Below are 10050 nucleotides of genomic sequence, written 5' to 3' on the forward strand. Positions count from 1 at the left end.
CGCCGCTGAAGGGGCGATTCCACAGGCGTCGCCCCGCCCCCAGGGCTGGGTTGGGCCGACTGCGCAGGCGCAGTCCCGCCCCCGGGCCGGAGTGGGCCGACTGCGCAGGCGCAACCTTCCCCGGGCTCCGTGAGGGCCGGCCGCGCAGGCGCAGTCCCCGCGCGCCGGCCCCGCCCCCGGGCGGCCAGCGGGGCGGCCGTGAGGTACCCGGCGCTGGCGGCGCGGGGGGCGCTGGCCCCGCGTGGGGCGCTGGCGGGGTGGGCCGCCGGGGCCTTCCTGGTGACTCGGCGGCGGAGCGGGCGCACGCGGGCCGCGGCATCGGGGGCTGCGGCGCGACGGGCGCCCGATTCCACCTGCAGGTGCACGCAGGTGCGCGGCGTCCCCCGGCCGCGGAGCCTCGAGAGGCGCACAGGCCTTACCCGGACGGCGTCCGTCCCGCCGAGGAGCTCCGGGGGGCTCTGCGTGCGCGCCGGGCGCCTTTAGGCCCTGGAGTCTCGGACGATAAGGTGCAGCCGTGCGCGGGTGCGCCGGGTGCAGGGATCGAAGCTTAACGTGTGGGGGCCGGGGGGGGGCCCTTCCTCTCGGGGAGGCCGCGGGGCCGGGCTCGCTCTCCGTGTCTGTCCCGGACACTCAGTTTCCTAACTCACAGTAATTCACCGACCAAATAAATTCTCCAACTTTGTCATCTTGTTCTAGACTACAACTCACTTTGTATGAGAACGAGACGACACGGGTTCATTCCCTAAGTCTCACTGTAAAGGTTAGGACGTCTTTCGTTCACCAATGACTGGTCCGCTTCAGTGGGGTCAGTCGGCCGTGTCTCCGTCTGCCCGGAGCCCTCCGTGTGTCCCCCCACAACGGCCTCCACGACCCCCGCCCCCAGCTCTGCCTGCCTGTCTGGCCTCTGATCTCACTCCAGCCCCAGGGGCCTGACCTCTGCGACGGAGACGGGCCGGCGAGAACTTAGGGCCGCCTCCGCTCTTTTCATTTGCTTATCGTGGCAGCGGGTTGTGTTCCTTTTGTTCTCCTACCCCAGCGTCTGCTGGGTTCTGTCTGGCCCAGGACGACGGTGGAGGTCTGTTTTAAAGCTGGGGGCTGGCGGGTGGACAGCAAACGACGGCTGCGGTCCAAATCCTGCCGCCAACGGTTTTTATTTGACCCCAAGCTAAGAATGTTTTTTCAGTTTTCAATGGCTGGGAAGAAAAATCAAAAGAATGTTTCATGACATGAAAATTCTGTGAAATTCAAATGTCAATGTCCTGACTGGAGTTTTCCCGGAACAGAGGGGAATCTTCTGCTTCACTGGCCACCTACAGCTGTGTTCACCACACAGGCCATGTTGAGGAGCTGTGGCACAGACCCCGTGACGGGCAAGGCTAGGAGTATTTGCTCTCTGGCCCTTGCGGAAAAAGTTGCCAGCTCGTGCCCTAGATGAAGGGACAGCCTCTTACCTGGTCCCACGGCTTGTCATCCCTCCACTGACTATCTCATGGGGGTTCCTGTCTCACGGTCAAAGCTGGAGTTCTTAAAATCTTGGTGGCGGTGCCCACACTGCCCAGCCCCTGCCGCCCTGCCCTGCCCACACTCGCTGACTCCGCGCCAGCCGAACGGCGGCCTCCTGGGCTCCACCTCATGGCCTCTGCACAGACTCTTCCTGAGCTGGAATGCTCTCACCCACACGTCTGCAGATCTTTGCCCAGATGTCATCTGGGGAGGGGGTGTGGCTCTTTCTGGTCTTTCCCTACAGAGCAGTAGCCCCCTGCCCCATTTCCCAGCCTCATTCTTCTCTGACATTGACCTGTTTGTGGTCAGCCTCTCAGGGTAGAAGGAACGCTCCAGGGGAGCAGGGCCTCCTCTTCCTGTGTGATGATGGACAGCGCCCAGTGCTGAGGAGAGCAGGGGCTCCCTGCGTCTTGGTGGGTGGGCTGATTGCGACCCCACTGTGGCCTGGCACTGATCTGAAACGGATGTAAAAGGTTCCGCTGGCAGATGGCGACAACCCTTCCCCAAGGGCCTCATCAGTTCCACCTCCCTCCTTTGTCCACGAGCGATTCTCACACCTGCAGACAGGCGGGTGTGCCTGCTCTGACCTCTTCCAGGAAGGGTTTGAAGGGCTTTCGCTCCGTATCTCACTGACCCCAAGGACATGAATCTGAGAAAACTGCGAGACAGCGGAGGTCGGAGGAGCCTGGCGTGCTACAGTCCATGGGGTCACAGAGAGACACGACTGAGGGACCGAATAACAACAACAGCAAAACTTCAGTGCCCAAGTGGGCACCGTGGGCCTGAAACGGGGCACGACACTCGTGAGGCGCACCAGCGTGAGGCGTGCCGTTCCTGTGAATCAGGCCACCTCATGACCCTGTGAACAGCTGCAGGCCATTCATGTACCAAACCCTGGATGAGCACTTTCTGTGAGCCCAAGATGCTGGACTTCAGTTTTAATTTAAGCAAGAGAAGCGTGAGCGCCTGTGTTTTAACCGAGTTCTGAGCACAGACTTGAAGCCCCAGGAAAGAGGGAGGGTTCTGTCTCCTGCCTGGTGCTGGGCGCTGTGTGCAGTCCACGCTTAGGCAACGCATGGAGTAAAGAGTGACCAGCCACCTGCTTTGAGGCCACCGGGGCAGAGGACTGACTGAACTGCAGCACCCTCACGGCTGTCTGTCCACGTGGGGTGCACTGTGGCCCTTGGAGGGGGTTCACCGCACGCCAGATTCTAAGCCCAGCTCAGGGGACATGAGGTTGATGGTGTCATGTGTGGAAGCCGCTGGGTGCCCGGCTGTGGTGACCACATCAAGGGTCCTGATGGCCGGGCCTGAAGTGAGGGCGGCTGTGCCATGGAGCCCCGTCTGCATAGGGGTTTGGGGCAGACACCCACCTGTCTGCGGCCGAGTCCCAGAGCCCACGGTTCCCCCTTGCGGAGTGTGGGTCTTTGTGGCTCTGGGGCCTTGAGAACGGTCCCCCTCTCTTGTCCTCAGCACAGGTCCCTGCCTTCCCTTCAGGGCAGCAGGAATGCTGTGTGTGTGTGAGTGTGTGTGTGTGTGCAGGAGGGGAAAACTGCCAGCAGTTCAGGTGAGAAGACCCCAGGTGGGCCCAGGGGGAAGGGCAGCCATCCGTCCATCCGGCTGAGGGGGCAGCTTTGGGTGCCAAGCACCCACCAGACCCTCAGCGTGTTGTCCCCGTCGTCCCTGGGAGCGCCACCCCCACCCCAGGCAGATGGTAGCATCTCTGCTCCTCTTGGGGGAGGAAGACTGCAGCTGGAGGGGGCCTCCCCGAGGGGGCGGAGCCGGCAGGGCAGAGTGGGGTCACACGAGGTCTGGGAGCCCAGGAAGCAGTTCTGGGCGGCCCCTCATGTCAGATGTGGATCGGGGCTGCTGGACAGAGCGGCCCGGACAGGAAGGCGCTCGGGAGTTTGTCCAGGTCTCAGGTTTTGCTCTGGGCCTGGGTGGGCGGGGCTTGGGAACCCCGCCGAGGACCACCCGCTCCAGGCAGCCGTCAGCAGATCACCTGGGGGCCCTACACAGCTCTTCTGAACTGGACCCTGGAGTCACTCTGCACACTGACCCCAACTCCTCACCTGGGGGGGCTTGGCCCTCCCCACTCCATGCCTGCCCCAGCCTCCCAGGAGTTGGCACGTTTGCAGGTTGGGAGAAGGGGTGTGGGGGCACTCGAGGGCAAGGGGGCAACGGGCAGCCTGGGTTGGGGAGGTTTCCCCGGCGCTCCATGGTCGCTGGTTCTGGTGGGGGTGATGTCCTCAGGGTTTTGGGGGGGATGCAAAGAGGGCAGTGGGGCCTGGGGGTGGAAGATGGGTGGGGGCAGAATGGGACCCCAGGCTAGGGTCTGGGCTGCCGGAGGGACTGAGACCGAGGTGGGAGGGAGGCCCGTCAAGGCCGCAGACCTGAGCCCCCTGCCTGCCTTCCACGGCCCTGCGCCTGCCCTGCTCTAGGCCCCACGCCCCAGGAGGTGCCACCCCCACACAGGCACCCGGGCCTCCCCGGGGTGGGCGAGGCCGGGTCTGCGGCTTCCACTTCTCCACGCCCGGCGTTTTTCGTCGTCACCTCCCGCCCTGCTGTCGGCGGCTTCCCGTGGTTTTCCTCTGGGCGGAGGGGGCCCGGGGCTGGGCGAGGCCGTCCTCCTTTGAGGCTGAGGAGCTTCCGGGGCCTGCGCTGAACCCCCGGGACCTCACAGGGACCCCGGGTGGTCCTTGACTTTGCGCAGGAGGCCATGCTGCTGTCGTGGTGCCGCCAGCCTGGGGAGTGGCGGCCAGAAGTGAGTGGTCCAGAGGCCTGAGCGCAGGGCGCTTGCACCAGGAACACTGACCCTGAGGCCTCACTGACGGCGGGACAGCCCGAGGCCCGTCCCACCCTGAGCCGGCATCGCGAGGGGCCTGGCTGCCCTTCCTGAGACGCTGGAGTGACGGCAGTGCCAGCTTCCCTGGATGGGGCGGAGGGAGACCGCGAGCTGGGTGGCGGGTGGGGACCTGCGTCTGCCAGGTGCCGCCCAGTCACGCACTCCTGCTTAGAAGATTGTGGGGGCCTGTCCAGGTGGGGGGCCCAAGGGTGGGACCACTCAGCCGCCTGAGGAGGTGAGGGCGAGGGGCCACTGCTGAGGCGCAGGGGCTCCTGGGGCTTTCCACTGGGCTTTGGCTGCTTCCTGGGCTGCAGATGAGGGGGCTTGAAGGGCTGGGGTGGCTGTGTTAGCAAGACCACTCCGGTGTGGGGGAGTCAGTGAGGGGATCCTGGCCTCTACAGGAGGCGCCCCAAGAACTTTAGGAGAGAGAGAGGCAGGACTCAGGAAGCGCTTGGAGAGCAGCTGCAGCTGGGGTGCCTCACAGGGGGTAAAGGAACTGGACTCACCGTTTTTGTGGAGGGGGGGCAGGGAAACAGCAGCAGTAAGTGCCGCAGCCAGGAGAAAGCACAGCGGGCTGGGGTGGGCACGTGGAGTGTTCAGGGGCAAAGGCCCTGGGGCTGCGGACACGGGCCAGGAAGGGAGAGAGACGGACACAGAACGACCCCATGGAGAGGCTGTGATCCCAGCAGGCCTCCTCGGTGGGAGTGTGTGGGACGGAGGGCCTGGGGGGCGTGCCCAGGTGGGAGCAGGCCCTGACTGGGCGGAGGGTTCGGGGAGGGGGGCTCAGGCGCCAGCCCCAGACGTCAGACAGTCATCACTGTCTGTGATGACTGGCTCTGTCTTATTTTCCAAGGTAGAGGTAACTCGGGGTTTATGCGGGTAACTAGGATTTCTAGATTTAGCAGATCTAAAAAAGTGTTGTTTATCTGATTTAAAATGTAACTGGGTGAACTGTATTTCATCTAGAAGCCTAATCTTAACAGGAGGGCCGTCCTTGTTAACAGTCCAGCCAACACAGAAAGAAAAATGGAGAACTATGTATGATCACACCCCTTCCAAAGGATAACTTGGAAAACAATTAGACATATACCTGGCCCGGGTGTTACAGACAAGGCTGTTAATTAAATTTTTTTACTATATGTACTTTTCTCAAATCTACTGTTTTCACTCAACAGAATGGCTTCTTCCACGTGGACGCACGGATGACGGCTGCGCAGGGTCACGCTCACGCTGAGCACGGCGCTGGAGGACGCCAGCCATCCTGACCCCCCTCGGCAAGCGTTCCCTGAGGAGCACGGGCTTCTCAGGCCGTTTGCCTTTTGGTCATTTCTTCAGAAAACATTCCTAGCAGGGGTGGTGTTTTGTTTTGTTTTGTTTTAATGAAAATGTTACTGAGATAACTAGAGGTTCACTTGCAATTCTGACAAATAATGCAGAGGCGGCCTTGGACACCTTAGCCAGGATTCCCCAGTGGAAAGCAACGTTTTCTAAAAAGAAACCAGAAGACCCCAACCAGGACAGCGGTGCTGGTACAGCCACTGCTCCTGTTCCGGTTCCCCTAGCTTTACTCGTACGTGTGTCTGTGGTAAATTCTACACAGTTTTATCAACCAGGTTGGTTTGAGAAATCTCCAAAGACACTGAAGAGTCCCAACAAGGATTGCTATTTTGTCCTTTTATAACCACACTGCCCCACCTTGTCCCCAAACCGCAGAAAGGCAACTGCTGATCTGTCCTCCCTTCCAAAAGCTTGTCACTTTAGTGTTCCTTAGATCAAAGTGCCAACATCCGCTGGATCATCGAAAAAGCAAGAGAGTTCCAGAAGAACATCTACTTCTGCTTCATTGACTATGCCAAAGCCTTTGACTGTGTGGATCACCACAAACTGTGGAAAATTCTTAAAGAGATGGGAATACCAGACCACCTCACCTGCCTCTGGAGAAACCTGTATGCAGGTCAGGAAGCAACAGTTACAACCAGACATGGAGCAAAGGACTGGTTCCAAATTGGGAAAGGAGTACATCAAGGCTGTATATTGTCACCCTGCTTATTTAACTTCTATGCAGAGTACATCATGAGAAACGCTGGGCTGGAAGAAGCACACGCTGGAATCAAGATTGCCAGGAGAAATATCAAGAACCTCAGCAATGCAGATGACACCACCCTAATGGCAGAAAGTGAAGAGGAACTAAAAAGCCTCTTGATGAAAGTGAAAGAGGAGAGTGAAAAGTTTGGCTTAAAGCTCAACATTCAGAAAATGAAGATCACGGCATCTGGTCCCATCACTTCATGGCAAATAAATGGGGAAACAATGGAAACAGTGACAGATTTTATTTTCTTGGGCTCCAAAATCACTGCAGATGGTGACTGCAGCCATGAAATTAAAACATACTTACTCCTTGTAAGAAAAGCTATGACTAACCCAGACAGCATATTAAAAAGCAGAGACATTACTTTGCCAACAAAGCTCCGTCTAGTCAAAGCCATGGTTTATCCAGTGGTCATGATGGATGTGAGAGTTGGTCCCAAGACAAGACTGAGCCCCAAAGAATTGATGCTTTTGAACTGTGGTGTGGAGAAGACTCCTGAGAGTCCCTCGGACTGCAAGGGGATCCAACCAGTCCATCCTAAAGGACACCAGTCCTGGCTGTTGATTGGAAGGACTGATGCTGAAGCTGAAGCTCCAATACTTTGGCCACCTGATGCAAAGAGCTGACTCATTGGAAAAGACCCTGAAGCTGGGAAAGATTGAAAGCAGGAGGAGAAGGGAATGACAGAGGATGAGATGGTTGGATGGCATCACCGACTCAATGAACATGAGTCTGAGCAAATTCCGGGAGATGGTGAAGGACAAGGAAGCCTGGCGTGCTGCAGTCCATGGGGTTGCAAAGAATTGGACACGACTTAGTGACCGAGCAGCAACAACAAAGATGGAATCAAGAGGTCAGGAACCTTTTGGGATTGGCTATTTTGCTCAGCATGGGGTTTCCGAAGTGGTTCTAGTGATAAAGAACCCCCCTGCCAAGGCAGGAGATGTAAGAGACACAGGTTCAATCCCCGGGTCTGGAAGATCCCCTGGAGGAGGGCATGGCAACCCACGCCTGTATTCTTGTCTGGGGAATTCCACAGACAGAGGAGCCTGGTGGGACACAGTCCATAGGGTCACGAAGAGTCTGACAAGACTGAAATGACTAACTCACCCGCCTGGTCTGAGTGTCACTGCCCATCGCTCGTGTTGCTCAGGAGTGTTCCCTGGTGTGGACGGACCACTCTTTCTTCCAGCATCAGCCTGTGGCGTGGCTCGACTATGGTTGGCTCAGCCGTCTCCAGTTGAAGGACATCTGTGTTGATTCCTGTTTGGGTCTATTCCAAATAAAGATCCTAGGGATGTGTATGTATGTGTTTTGGTGTGAACAGAAGCCTTCAGTTCTCTGGGGTAAATAACCAGAGGGTGCCTTCTGGGTCACATGGGCCTGCATGATTAGATTCTGAGGAAACTGCCAGGCTCTACCTTTTCGCTTTCCTGCTAGCAGGCATCAGTGATCTTGTCTCCCCACATCCTTGCCGGGCCCGTTGTGGTCATAACTTTTTACTTTGTCACTGTAATAGGGGTGATATCTCACTGTGCTTTAGCGGCTAATGTGAGATCTTGGTCCCCGGACCAGGGATTGAACCCTTGCCCTCTGCAGTGAAAGCTCGGACTCCTAACCACTGGGAGACCGCCAGGGAAGCCCCTACAGATACTTAATTGACATCTGTGTATGTTTTCTTTAAAATGTCTCTTCATATCTCTTGCGGATTTTTAAAGTTGGATGACTTATTTTTTTACTGCTGAGTTTTTAGGGTTTTTATATATTCTGTACACTAGCCCTTTGTCAGATAGACGGGCTTGCAAATATTTTTCTCAGCTTGTCTTTTCCTCCTACAGAGCAAGTTGTACATTTCGATGAGATCTGCTTTATCAATATTTTCTTTTATGTCTTTTGCCTTTGGTGTCAAGTTCAGAATTTTGTCCTGGCCCTGGATCCCAAAGATCTATGCATTTTTCCAAAATGTTATCTAGCTTTACGTTAAAGCTCATGATCCATTTTGAGTTTTGTGCAAATTGTGAAACCCTTGGGTTTCCTTCCCCTCTTCCTCCCCCTCCCCACGCCCCCCCCCCACACATGTCTAATTGGCTTTGTTTAGTCCTTCAGTCACGTCCGACTCTTTTGCAACCCCATGGACTGTAGTCTGCCAGGCTCCTCTGTCCATGGGATTTTCCCACAAGAGTACTGGAGTGGGTTGCCCGGCCCTCATCCAGGGGATCTTCCCGACCCAGGGACCGAGCCCACATCCTGCAGCTCCTGCGTTGCCAGGCGGATTCTTCACCACTGCACCCCCGGGAAACCCAGGCACATCTAATTGCTCCAGCGCAAGTCGTTGGAAACGCTGTCTCTCCTTCCTCAAAATGCTTTTACACGTTTGTCAAAAATCACTTGGACACCTTTGTGTGGGTCTGTTTCTGGGTTTTCTGTCTTGATCCGCTGATCTGTGTGTCTGTCCCTCCTCCAGTACCGCGGTCTTGATTACCATAGCTTCCCTGGTGGCTCAGCTGGGAAAGAGTCCGCCTGCAATTGAAGGAGACCTGGGTTCGGTTCCCGAGTTGGGAAGATCCACTGGAGAAGGGATAGGCTACCCACTCCAGTATTCTTGGGCTTCCCTGGTGGCTCAGACAGTAAAGAATCCGCCTGCAATGCGGGAGACCTGGGCTCGATCTCTGGGCTGGGAAGATCCCTTAGAAGAGGGCCTGATGACCTACTCCAGTATTCTTGCCTGGAGAATCCCCGTAGACAGAGGAGCCTGGGGGGCTCCTGCCCACAGGCACAGCACACACAAGTGCACACAGGAGTGTCAGAGTCGCGTTGACTGAGTGCCCCCACTTTATTCTCCTTTTCAAAATTGTTTTGGCCATTATAGTGCTTGGCCATTCCGTACACATCTGAGGATAATCTTGTCCGTATCTACAGAAAGCCTTGCTGGAATTTTGATAGGATTTGTGTTATCTTGTATATCCATTTGGAGAGAACTGGCATTTACACTATTTTTAGTCTTATAACCATGAAAATGGTATGGCTCTCTATTTATTTAGATCTGTGATTTTTAAAATCAGCATTATGTTATTTTCAGAATTTTAACTTTATTCTGAATCATTGTAGATAGTGTTATGTTTTTAATTCCAGTGTCTTTGTGTTCATTGCTAGTATATAGAAATACAGCTGATTTTTAAAAAAATGTTTATATTGTATTCTGAGACCTGCATGAACTCACTTATTATTTCTAGAATTTTATGGATAGATTCCTTGGGCTACTCTAGTAGATAATCATGTCATCTGCAAATAAAATGCAGGTGGTTTTATTTCTTCATTTTGGAGATAAATGCATTTCTTCCCTTTTCTTATCTTATTTAAAAAAAAATTGGTTGCCCCAAGGCGTGTGGGGTCTTCTTGGACCGGGGGTTGGACCCGTGCCCCCGGCATTGGCAGGCGGACTCTAACCCCGGAGCACCGGAGATGCCCCTTCCCGGGTTACTGCGCTGGGCGATGCCCCCAGCCTGGTCGGGCCTGAGTGAAGGTAGCGAGGGGAACGCGCTTCCCTTAGCCCTGGTCTTAGGAGGAGGCATTCAGTCTTTCACCACGAAATATGTTACTTACGGTTGACGTC

The sequence above is a fragment of the Bos mutus genome, chromosome 5, assembly GCF_027580195.1.
Source record: "Bos mutus isolate GX-2022 chromosome 5, NWIPB_WYAK_1.1, whole genome shotgun sequence".
Taxonomy (NCBI): domain Eukaryota; kingdom Metazoa; phylum Chordata; class Mammalia; order Artiodactyla; family Bovidae; genus Bos; species Bos mutus.